This window comes from Oncorhynchus nerka, linkage group LG7 (assembly GCF_034236695.1).
Source record: "Oncorhynchus nerka isolate Pitt River linkage group LG7, Oner_Uvic_2.0, whole genome shotgun sequence".
Classification (NCBI taxonomy): domain Eukaryota; kingdom Metazoa; phylum Chordata; class Actinopteri; order Salmoniformes; family Salmonidae; genus Oncorhynchus; species Oncorhynchus nerka.
In genome coordinates this window covers 47011444-47025061 of record NC_088402.1, presented here as the reverse complement: position 1 = coordinate 47025061, position 13618 = coordinate 47011444, and the positions used below count along the sequence as shown (strand labels likewise).

The 13618-nt window shown below is 41.7% G+C and overlaps 1 pseudogene; it reads right to left on the bottom strand.

The window, feature by feature from the left end:
* Window positions 1–13618, bottom strand: part of LOC135572378 (probable phospholipid-transporting ATPase IIB) — a 46891-nt pseudogene that overhangs the window by 10198 nt on the left and 23075 nt on the right.

Genomic DNA, 13618 nt, shown 5'->3' with positions numbered 1-13618 from the left:
GAATGTATACTTAAAGTGACTTTGCATATTAGATAAACAGAGCGTAGCAGCAACGTAAAAGAGGGGTTGGGGGGTACACAATGCAAATAGTCCGGGTAACCATTTGAGTCTTATGGCTTCGGGGTAAAAACTGTTGAGAAGCCTTTTGGCCCTAGACTTGGCACTCCGGTACCGCTTGCCATGCGGTAGTAGAGAGAACAGTCTATGACTGTGGTCTTTGACAATTTTTAGGGCCTTCCTCTGACACCGCCTGGTGTAGAGGTCCTGGATAGCAGTGATGTACTAGGCCGTACACACTACCCTCTGAAGTGCTTACGGTCGGAGGCCGAGCAATTGCCATACAAGGCAGTGATGCAACCGGTCAGGATGTTCTCGATGTTGCAGCTGTAAAACCTTTTGAGGATCTCAGGACCCATGCCAAATCTTTTTAGTTTCCTGAGGGAAAATAGGTTTTGTCGTGCCCTCTATACGACTGTCTTGGTGTGTTTGGACCATTCTAGTTGGTTGATGATGTGAACACCAAGGAACTTGAAGCTCTCAATCTGCTCCACTACAGCCCCGTCGATGAGAATGGGGGCGTGCTCTGTGCTCCTTTTCATGTAGTCCACAATCATCTCCTTAGTCTTGGTTACGTTGAGGGATAGGTTGTTATTCTGGCACCACCCGGCCAGGTCTCTGACCTCCTCCCTATAGGCTGTCTCTTCGTTGTCGGTGATCAGGCCTACCACTGTTGTGTCATCTGCAAACTTAATGATGGTGTTGGAGTCGTGCCTGGCCATGCAGTTGTGGGTGAACACGGAGTACAGGAGGGGACTGAGCACGCACCCCTGGAGAGCTCCATTGTTGAGGATAAGCGTGGCATATGTGTTGCTACCGACCCTCACCACCTGGGGGCGGCCCGTCAGGAAGTCCAAGATCCAGTTGCAGAGGGAGGAGTTTAGTCCCAGGTTCCTTAGCTTAGCTTAGAGCTGTAGTCAATGAATAGCATTCTCACATACTGTAGGTGTTCCTTTTGTCCAGGTGGGAAAGGGCAGTGTGGAGTGCAGTAGAGATTGCATCATCTGTGGATCTGTTTGGGTGGTATGCAAATTGGAAATTGGTGTTGATTTGAGCCATTACCAGCCTTTCAAAGCACTTCATGGCTACGGACGTGAGTGCTACGGGTCCGTAGTCATTTAGGCAGGTTGCCTTTGTGTTCTTGGGTACAAGGACTATGGTGGTCTGCTCGAAACATGTTGGTTTTACAGACTCAGACAGGGAGAGGTTGAAAATGTCAGTGAAGACACCTGCCAACTGGTCTGCACATGCCCGGAGCACACATCCTGGTAACTCGTCTGGCCAAGCAGCCTTGTGTATGTTGACCTGTTTAAAGGTCTTACTCACGTCTGCGTGATCACACAGTCGTCCGGAACAGCTGATGCTCTCATATGCATGCCTCAATGTTGCTTGCCTCAAAGCGAGCATAGAAGTGATTTAGCTCATCTGGTAGGCCCGTGTCACTGGGCAGCTCGCAGCTGTGCTTCCCTTTGTAGCCTGTAATAGTTTGTGAGCCCTGCCACATCCGTCGATTTTCGGAGCCGGTGTAGTATGATTGAATTTAGCTCTGTACTGACGCGTTGCCTGTTTGATGGTTCGTCGCAGGGCATAGCGGGATTTCTTGTAAGCTTCCGAGTCCCACACCTTGAAAGCAGCAGCTCTACCCTTTAGCTCAGTGCGAATGTTGTGTTGCCTATTATCCATGGCTTCTGGTTGGGGTATGTACGTACAGTACCTGTGGGGATGGCGTCCTCGATGCACTTATTGATAAAGTGCATCGATAAAGTGACTGATGTGGTGAATTGCTCAATGTCATTGGAAGAATTCCAGAACATGTTCCAGTCTGTGATATCAAAACAGTCCTGTAGTTTAGCATCTGCTTCATCTGACCACTTTTTTATTGACCGAGTCACTGGTGCTTCCTGCTTTAATTTTTGCTTGTAAGCAGGAATCAGGATAGGGTTGCAGTCGGATTTACCAAATGGAGGGCGAGGGAGAGCTTGGTACGCGTCTCTGTGTGTGGAGTACAGGTGATCTATAATTTTTTTCCCTCTGGTTGCACATTTAACATGTTGATAGAGATTTGGTAGAACTGACTTAAGTTTCCCTGCATTAAAGTCTCCGGCCACTAGTAGCGCCACCTCTGGGTGAGTGGTTTCCTGTTTGCTTATTTCCTTATTCAGCTGACTGAGTGCAGTCTTAGTGCCAGCATCTGTTTGTGGTGGTAAATAAACAACCATGAAAAGTATAGCTGAGAACTCTCTAGGCAAGTAGTGGGGCCTGCAATTTATCACAATATACTTCAGGCGAGCAAAATCTTTAGACTTCCTTAGATTTCGTGCACCATCTGTTGTTTACAAATATGCACAGACCGTCTCCCCTCATCTTACCGGAGTGTGCTGTTCTATCCTGCCGGTGCAGCGTATATCCCGCTAGCTGAATATCCATGTCGTCATTCAGCCATGATTCCGTGAAACATAGGATATTACAGTTTTTGATGTTCCGTTGGTAGGATATTCGTGATCGTATCTCATCTAATTTATTGTTCAATGATTGCACGTTGGCGAGTAATATTGACGGTAACGGCAGCTACTCGCCTTCTGTGGGTCCTGACGAGGCATCCGGCTCTTCGTCCTCTGTACCTGCGTCGCTTCCTCTTGTGAAAAACTGGGATGCCGGCCCTGCCGGTTGTTTGGAGAATATCATGTGAGTCTTGCTTGTTGTGGAAAAAATCTTTGTCTAATTTGAGGTGAGTGATCGCTGTCCTGCTATCCAGAAGCTCTTTTCTGCCATAAGATACTGTTGCAGAAACATTATGTACAAAATAATTTACAAATATTGTGAAAAACCCCCACATAATAGCACAATTGGTTGAGCGCCCGTAAAACTGATGCCATGTCTTCCGGCGCCATTTTAGGTTGTTGCACACAAAGTCAAGGTATTGGAGTGGCCATCACAAAGCCCTGATCTCAATCCTATAGAAATGTTGTGGGAAGAACTAAAAAAGCATGTGCGAGCAAGGAGGCCTACAAACCTGACTCAGTTACACCAGCTCTGTCAGGAGGAATAGGCCAAAATTCACCCAACTTATTGTGGGAAGCTTGTGGGAGGTTACCCGAAACGTTTGACCCAAGTTAAACAATTTAAAGGCAATGCTACCAAATACTAATTGAGTGTATGTAAACTTCTGACCCACTGGGAATGTGATGAAAGAAATAAAAGTTGAAATAAATAATTCTCTCTACTATTATTCTGACATTTCACATTCTTAAAATAAAGTGGTGATCCCAGCTGACCTTAAACAGGGACTTATTACTAGGATTAAATATCAAGAAGAGTTTAAATGTATTTGGCTAAGGTGTATGTAAACTTCCGACTTCAACTGTATATAGGGAAGGTAATCAGGGAAGTGATGGAGTCTAGGTGAGTCTGCAGGTGCACATAACGATGGTGACAGATGTGCGCCATAACGAGCAGCATGGTGACCTAGAGGCCGGAGGGAGCACACATAACAAATATAAAATATATTTTGATTTGATTAACACTTTTTTGGTTACTACATGATTCCATGTTTTATTTCATAATTTTGATGTCTTCATTATTATTCTGCAATGTAGTTAGTTTAAAAAATAAAATAAAAAATTGAATGTGTAGGTGTGTCCAAACTTTTGACTGGTACTGTATATAAAAACATTATTTGACAAAGCATTGAATTTGGATTTACTGCTATTAGCCCATAGAAACACATGGAATTCATACATGGATAAACAGAAGAAAGATCAGAAAACAATTCTTTTTTTTTTTACACACATTTAACCCTTTATTTTAGGCACTAAATTACTTACATATACTTCTACTCATTCTTTTTTTAAACAGGTACCGTGCTACCTTCAGTCGAGTCTTGTGATGCTTGTGGGCGTCCTAGAGCAAAACAACCGACATGTTCCCGAGAGACTCACCTTTACATAGAGGATTAGCTCTAGCTTAAACAGACAAATGTTTTATTATTATGCTAATTAGATTTCCGTGGAACCACAGAAATCAACTCAAGTGGGTTAATCAGGGACATTATGTTTTGTACCTCAAAGTCTATTTACTGCTCCTTGGATAGGCATTTATTAGCCACCGTCCTAAGCCCTTCCCTTTATATTAAACCACAGCCTTGGTCAAAAATAGTACACTAAATAAGGAACAGGGCACAATTTGGGAGGCAGACACTGTAATGGCTCCTAGAAAAGGAATGCAATTCATGTAGGTCACTAATTAAATTGAAAACAGCCTCTGGTCATAAATGACTCAATACTGCCAATATAATTATGAACATACAGTACTCCACACCCAGTCATGGGTGGGCCTGTTGATCTTGTGATGAATGTCCTGGTTAACAATTGAGGTAATTAGCCTGCATGTGTTAGATTCATTTTTTTCATATAATACAGCCTTACCTCCTCCTCCAGCCACTCATTGTACTGCACGATACTCACCATGGCAACATCAGTGCCCTTAATAAACATGTGATGTCACCTGTGGTCTCCTCCTAGAGCAAAGTATGAAAAAAATTATAGATGTTTAACCATATAAAAAGCATTTCAGTGCCATATCATACTAACAGACCTGAATTCAAATACTACTTTAAATCCTTCAAATGAGTTGAATGTTTGTGTTAACCTGCCTAGATGGGGTTTGCACTTTTCTGACTTTTCTATTGATTCCATTGCAACAGGATAGCTCAATCAAGCACAGCTTAAGTATTGTAAATGATTTCAAATAGTATTTAAACCCAGGTCTGACTAACACACACACATAGTTACCAAACATGTAATGGTCACCAAAACTAAGTCCATACCCTGACGATGATGACCATCCTCTTGCTCTTGGAGGTGAAGGTTAGGATTTGTCTTCAGCTGGAAGATCCTGCTGGGGTCTTCAGCAGCAGGGAGTTCAGGTCCCTAGTCACCAGTCAGGCCTACGCTCTCAGTCCACCGCACCAGTGCCACCTAAAGAGGAACAACGCACACACAGTAAGGTCAGGAACACACCCGCACTACTACACAGACCCAAGCCCTCTGCTCCTCTCATTAGGGGCTGGCTATGGGTCCACATAGAGGTTTCACAGGTCAAGGGTAGGGGCTCTGTGTATGCTCACAGGGTCAACTTCCTGATCGCCCTGAAACAAATCCAACACATGAAATTAACTGGTTCATTGGGTATCATTCACAGCTGAGAGGGAATACAATGAGACACAGAACGAGGTTGTTAGCCTCATAGTAACAGAAGGACTAACTATAACTCAGTGGCCAATTATTACACAATAGAAGGAGCAGAATGGTGAATAATCCTGAAGTCATAGGCTATGCTTTAGATTACGACATATGGTGAAGGGACCAAAACCAATATAATATACCTACTGTAATATATATAAAATAATATACCTACCAATGACAATAACATATATAGACAGTTTCCAAGGGGGAAACTCATGTCAGGAAGTACACTAATGCTAATGTCAAATGTGTTATGCAGGATCATTACGATGCTAGATAAGCATAAAAATATGCACATTTTGATCATTTGTTTGTCCAATAATCTAGATAAAATGACCCTAAGTATCGCTTGTGGTCAAAAAGCATGGTCAATAATTGAAACAGAAAGGCATGCGCTAAAACTGGCCTCCACTTTAAAGCTGCAATATGTAATGTTTTGAGTGACCCGTTATGAATCGGTCATTCTCAATGAAATCAAGTCTAAGAAGCGGTAGATCTGTTCTATGGACACAAGCTTCAAACAGCTGAAAATACAATATTCTTTGTTATTGAAACAATATTTCACAGCAGTTTAGATGGTACATTGATTCTCTGCACTATACTTTGCTTGTTTTGATTCACATAAACTTAGGCAAACTATGAAATTAGGCAAACTATTATACATTTTTGCAACCAGGAAATGGCGGAGCGTTTCTGCATGTAACTGAACTAAGAGGTTTATCATAATGAATGGGGATCTTTGTGGTTGTGTGTGTGCTAGCGTGCGTGTCCCTTCCCCCAATAATAATAGGGCATACACTCAACCGCAGCTTCTGAGTGTATGTTCAGTACACAATTGTCATGCAGTACATCACTTTACTGGATATAACCCAAAGTCCTGAATCATCATCCACTGTCATAATATTGATAGTTCGTTGCCTTACAAATACTATGTATACAATGGTCTAAGTGCTTTATCTCTGGAGTCTGGACACAGTTCATTCACAAACAGAGGAGTGTTTTTCTATTTGTCTTTTCCCTCCCACCAAGTTCAGCTACACGACTCAATTCTCCACGTCCTCATTTTTTATTTGCTCACTCAAAAGGTTGATATTACTGTATACTCCTGACTTACAAAAATGAACTGATTGCTAATACCCCATAATTTTTGGGGGGTTCCCCTTTTTAGGTCCATGCTAGGCTGGCTATATGTACTTTATACACATCTGTGGCAAGAACGTGTGTATGCGCCCGCGCACACAGTCAGGATCTAATACCTACCTCCTCAATCTAGTTTATCAGCTCCATGGGAACTATTTAAAGCAATTTCAACTTTGATACAAACTGTATGTGAATCATATGTTACATAAGGAATTTAAGAGACTACCCGTGACTATTTTACGATGTTATGTTCTTATTTTTCAGAGTAAATAACTCACGGACAAAATAGAAACTTTAACCAAGTTGAATCATTCCCCAAAGGTTCTGTACAGCTGAAAACAGGCAGCTAAACATTTCAGACATCACAGTTTGTTTGCATCCTACTTAAGAAACTCCTCTTCCTTACAGTTTATGGCTCCACAGGAAAGAAGGTAACCAGATAACAACACTGATTACTCCCTTAAGGGGAACTGACCTCACCCTCACCTCCTGACCCAGAGATATCCATCTGTCTTCCCTATATCAACACATCACTCTCCTCTCTTCCATCAAAACACATTCCAAAGCCTTCTGACTTTTTACAAACTCTTTCTATTCAAGGCTTTTTCTCTATCATTTATTTAATATCTCAATGTTCAAAGTTTAGCCGATCCCAGCAACGACAATGGCAGACCAGTTTAAACCACCCAATCAATCATTTGAATACCATTCAACATTCTAGTGATCAGGTATATCAAAATTAAATCAACAGCATCTAAGCATTTCATGATGAAAATGGATCTGTAATAGCTCAATTCTTCCCACTCTGTCATTACCAATCAAAACTAGGACTTTAAAAGCACTTGCTAAACATTATTTTCTTAGTTGATTTAGGGTAGTCAACATTCAAGATAACTTGTAGCACTAAATTTTAGTTGTCATATTAGAACTATGCATGTATGTAAAACATTCATACATGCTGACTGACTCCATAGATAAATGTCCTTTGCAGTTTTATTTGGTCACCTATTGAAATGGGTCAATCGGGGACTTATATATGCAAGTGATAATACCCAACAAGCCAAACAAATTGTTCCTTTGCCTGGTACTCCCATTGTGGTCCACCTTTTCTATCCAATATAAAAGACAGTGGGGAGGAAAAATAGTGAGTGAGAGAGCGTCATATGTGAGGGAGAGATGGAGCAGAAAAGAGAGAGGGCGACAGATAGGGGTGGTGGGGGGACTGAACAACCACATACCCCTCTTATTGTCTCTCAGAGAAAATGTAATATTGATCAATCCAAGCAGTGCCAAGGTGAGACAGGATGGACGAGCAGGCAGGCAATTCCAGAGCAAACAAAAAGGGAAACCGAGCTATACATCTTTTGGTTACCTTATCATCTTCATTTTGACTTCTAGTCTGGGCTGGGCTCGAGCCTAGTGCAAGCCAAGGTAAGTTCCACAAAGGCCTCACAAAATCATTGTTCCATGGGTGAAAAACACTCCAGTGGCCCGGAACACTGTACTATATGAGGGGATTAGCGATCCTTAGATATGAATTGAATATTTATGACAAAGTTATATGACGAAGACTCCTCCTCATCCAGCAACCTCTCCCTGTTCCCTCTGTGTTTTCGATATTCATCTAGGACTTTATTGGAATTCTCTAATAACAGCGGCCATATTCCCATCAGAACGGGCAGTAAATAAAGTTGAACAAATATGCCCATTCCGAATGTTCCAAAATGTTGTGTCCTGCTGACTATGTTTGAAATAAGACCATTGATACAGTAGACAGGTAATGCAGCGACTTTCATTGGCTGCAATCACCCTGCCAACTCTCACTAGCCTGAGAAAATCCTGACAATGCCATAACTGAGGTGCTACAGCACAACACCAGCACTCCGTCTCCCTCCCTCACTAAGCAGTGAAGTAGCTACCAGATGATTAAACCCTCACTCCGCTCAGGGCACAATTCACTTGACACGGTTTTAAACCAAATGACACAGTGTCACGGAAACGCTGTATCATCATCTGTATTGTGTCATATCTCGTTTGGGGGCTTTTACATCTTCTCCGCCCTGACAACACCCATCAATTTAACTCAGTGGCATCTCACGGACAGTACACTGTGCCAGCTAGGTTTGACAAGGTTGATGTGATCCACTGGAGCGGGTAATATCGCCTTATTAACCATTGTTGCTGCTAGAGAGAGAGAGAGAGAGAGAGAGAGAGAGAGAGAGAGAGAGAGAGAGAGAGAGAGAGAGAGAGACTCCTTCAAGAATTCAAAATGACAACCCTTCAGCAAGCCTACAACAGAGCGCTCACTTCACTATGAAAAATGGGAGTGGTAGCCAGTCAAGTTATGAGAGCTCCTTCTATTGCCAGCTGCCCTTAACTTCATGCTTCATCTTACCCTCCTTTCAGACTACCCTTCACTGCTACATTCTCATTTTCTCTGTTTTAATCCCTTACACCGAGGTGGGTAAATGCTTGGTCTCCTTTGAGGGTTAAACCTCTATATATATTCATATATGTCTACCTTGAATTCTGCATTTAATAGATTACTTCCCCTGAGTTGGCAGATCTGTGCACAACTGCGCTCTATACTGTACATTCAACGTAACAATGGCATCACCATAGCTCTGCACGTGATATTAAAATGTATTTATTCCTATGAATTACATCATGTTTACAGATGCCTACAATTTCACACATTGATATCTATCTATATGCCCTTTGTTCCTCACAAACCATGTCATGCAGGGACCTATAATGAGGTTATGATAGATTTTAACGTAGCGTTACAATCCATCTCTGTCACGCTCTGTCATCTCTGTAATAAAAGGAACATGAAACACACCAGCACTACAAATCATTAGGGCTGAAGCGTTAGCTGCTGACGAGTAGTGTGCTAAAAAGTCGCATCTTTCATTAGCAGAGCTTAAACAGAGTGCAGTCATGACTTCAGCTACAGATCAAACTCAGCCACCTAGAGGAAATGCTGGTCTTGAAAGTATGTCGGTGTAACGCTTAAGGACTGAGCATGAATGAACAATGAAAAGGCCAAGAGGAGAAGTAGCGGAGAGAGAGGTTTAACGCAATGACTCTTTATGAGGAGTCGTGAGCCGTGATCTCTCCTGATCTTGGAAAGTTAATAAAGCAAAGAGATCAATAGCTACTCTTTCTGCTGCTAATTCCTATAATTGACAAGTGATGTTTGCACATGTTTACTGAGGCTACTCAAATTCAGTGAACCATTTAGGACAATACTAAGAATGTGACCCTAGTAGAGTATGATCACCTGTGCATATGACTGCACTATATGGCTCTGGATCTCGTCCATGGTGTCCGTCCCATAGGACACTGTCCCCAGGTGCAGCCGCTTGAAGATCAGCTCGTTCTGTGTTAGAGTTCCATCAATTCACAATGCAGAATGAAGTGAGATTTGTATTAGAGGCAAACAAAAGGTTAATGAGTGAGAGCCTCTATACCAGCACATAAATCCCATACTGGTGCTCATTGAGTCATTTTTGAGGTGGTCATGCATTCATTATGGCTACAGTGTTAACCCTATGATTTCTTTCAGCATCGGTTGGCAGAGTTGATTTTTTTTTGGGGGGGGGGGGGGAATCACCTCACTTAGCTTAAACAGATAAAGGGAACAGCATTCTTAATTGTGGCACCTATGCTTATGAAATATTCTCAGATCTTTCTAAATGAAATAATATCTTACCAAATAGAAATAATGTTCCTTATGGCCATCTTAATCTTAAAATGTCTGCCATCATGCTAACAGAGGTCAGGGTAAGGTTTGGTTATTGGAAAGGAAACTCATTTGTTCCAAAAGAGTCAGAAAAAAACAAATGTAAAAAAATAAAATAGAAATGAACTAAGAATCTCTGTAACGGTTTTCTTCCGTTGAAGGAGAGGACCAAAGCGCAGCGTCGTTAGTGTTCATCTTATTTAATAATAAATCCAAATTGAACACTTCAATTTACAAAAAACAACAAATGTGAACACCGAAAACCGAAAACAATACTGTGTGGTGTAAAACACAGACACGGAAACAATCACCCACAAGACAACAGTGAAACCCAGGCTACCTAAGTATGATTCTCAATCAGAGACAACTAACGACACCTGCCTCTGATTGAGAACCATACTAGGCCGAACACAGAAAAAACACCTCGACACAAAACATAGAATGTCCACCCAACTCACGTCCTGACCAACTAAAACAAACAATAAACACAATAACTAGGGTCAGAACGTGACAATCTCAAGTGAATTCTGTATTGTTCAGGGATACAAACTGGTGAGGGCTCCCCAAAAATCATTTGCACAGAAATGCGTGAAAAATCCATGTGAACTGTTAGGACATTTGATTATTTTCAGAGAATTACAAGTACATACTGTAATACACATTTGAAAGTAGTTTCCTGGGGTGGGGGGGAGTTGGGCTCTGAGTTTAAGGTTCATCATGACATGTAATGTCAGACAGAAATACATCTGATGCACCTGCATCTGACAAGTTGTTCTATAGAGGTGCATAAAGAAAAGTTAAAAACAAATCCTGTCTCACATCTCAAATACATTGCTAGGTGTTTACATTTTTACAAGGAGTACATAAGCACAATTAAAGTATTTGAGGAAGTGTTTTTTTATTGTCATTTAACTAGGCAAGTCAGTTAAGAACAAATTCTTATTTACAATGACGGCTTAGGGACAGTGGGTTAACTGCCTTGTTCAAGGGCAGAACGACAGATTGTTAACCTCGTCAGCTCTGGGATTCGATCCAGCAACCTTTCGGTTACTGGCCCAACATTCTAACCACTAGGCTACCTGCCACCCCTATAATGATAAGAAATTAATAAAAGTTCAGGAATAAAAGGTTTTTGGAGTGTTCCACGCTTAATCAAGCCCAATGTACCCTCGAATATGTTCAGCTGCCCCTTTAAGGGCGGAAGTTGCTGTGGTAAAGGTGGAGAATCTCAGATGCCTCTTGGCTAAATTAGCAGTTGCATTAAAATCAACATTAAAAAAACAACCTAGCATATGAACAAAACGATGTAAATAGCCAAGAAACACGAGGACAAAGTCACACTTTAGTAGACCATCTGGTAAATCCGACCAACTATGCCTGTGCGCTTCCCAAAAACAATTATTTCAGCACCTCACAATGCCACAGCCTCCCAGTTTGTGGGGTGGAGAGATAACAGAGACTGACCACGAAACGCTCACTCGGATCTCACTCGGATATGACAAATACTGTATAACTGCAGGATGCTGTAAATGCTGTGTCCAAATTGTTTTTTTTTTTTTTTTACTGCAGTATTTTGGATACCTCTTCAAAGAGTATCTTAAATAATCCCACAGCACCCCACCCCCTCCTCGCACCCTCTGGAAGTGTAACTACTGCATACAAAATACCACAGTCGACTGCACTAAGGGAGTCCCTGTCCATCTTCTAAAAACATCTGAAACCGTACCTCTTCAAAGAGTATCTTAAATAATCCCAAAGCACCCCCCCCCCCCCCCCCTCGTACCCTCTCCTTTTCGTGAACTAACAATTGCACTTGACATTTTTCCCCCTTTACTAGCTCTGACTTTTCTTATAGTTACAACTGAAGTCGGAAGTTTACATACATTTTTCGGTTGGAGTCATTAAAAATCATATTTCAACCACTCCACAAATATCTTGTTATCAAACTATAGTTTTGGCAAGTCGGTTAGGACATCTACTTTGTGCATGACAAGTAATTTTTACAACAATTGTTTACAGATAGATTATTTCAGTTATAATTCACTGTATCACAATTCCAGTGGGTCAGAAGTTTACATACACTAAGTGCCTTTAAGCAGCTTGGAAAATTCCAGAAAACTATGTCATGTCTTTAGAAGCTTCTGATAGGCTAATTGACATCATTTGAGTCAATTGGAGGTGTGCCTGTGGATGTATTTCAAGGCCTACATTCAACTCAGTGCCTCTTTGATTGAAATCATGGGAAAATCAAAAGAAATCAGCCAAGACCTCAGAAAAAAAAATTGTAGACCTCCACAAGTCTGGTTCATCCATGGGAGAAATTTCCAAACGCCTGATGGTACCACGTTCATCTGTACAAATAATAATACGCAAGTATAAACACCATGGAACCACGTAGCCGACATACCGCTCAGGAAGGAGACGCATTCTGTGTCCTAGAGATTAATGTATTTTGGTGCGAAATGTGCAAATCAATCCCAGAACAACCGCAAAGGACCTTGTGAATATGCTGGAGGAAACAAGTACAAAAGTATCTATATCCACAGTAAAACGAGTCCTATATCGACATAACCTGGAAGGCCGCTCAGCAAGGAAGAAGCTACAGCTCCAAAACCACCATAAAAAGCCAGACTACGGTTTGCAACTACACATGGGGACAAAGATTGTACTTTTTGGAGAAATGTCCTCTGGTCTGATGAAACAAAAATAGAACTGTTTGGCCATAATGAACATCGTTATGTTTGGAGGAAAAAGGGGGAGGCTTGCAAGCCGAAGAACACCATCACAACCGTGAAGCACGGGGGTGGCAGCATCATGTTGTGGGGATGCTTTGCTGCTGGAGGGACTAGTGCACTTCACACATGAGGGAGGAAAATTATGTGGATATATTGAAGCAACATCTCAAGACAACTTAAAGCTTGGTCGCAAATGTTCTTCCAAATGGACAATGACCCCAAGTATACTTCCAAAGTTGTGGCAAAATGGCTTTAAGGACAACAAACTCAAGGTATTGGAGTGGCCATCAAAGCCCTGACCTCAATCCTATAGAAACATTGTGGGCAGAACTGAAAAAGCATGTGTGAGCAAGGAGGCCTTACAAACCTGACTCAGTTACACCAGCTCTGTCAGGAGGAATGTGCCAAAATCCACCCAACTTATTCTGGGAAGCTTGTGGGAGGCTACCCAAAATGTTTGACCCAAGTTAAACAATTTAAAGGGAATACTACCAAATACTAATTGAGTAAACTTCTGACCCACTGGGAATGTGATGTAAGACGGGGAATTTTTACTAGGATTAAAATGTCAGCTGAGTATAAATGTATTTGGCTAAGGTGTATGTAAACTTCCGACTGCAACTGTACTTTGAGTAAAAATGTACTTAGGCCAGACAAAATTGATTCACTGTTTAATGGATTTCCCCCAAGAAAAGTTA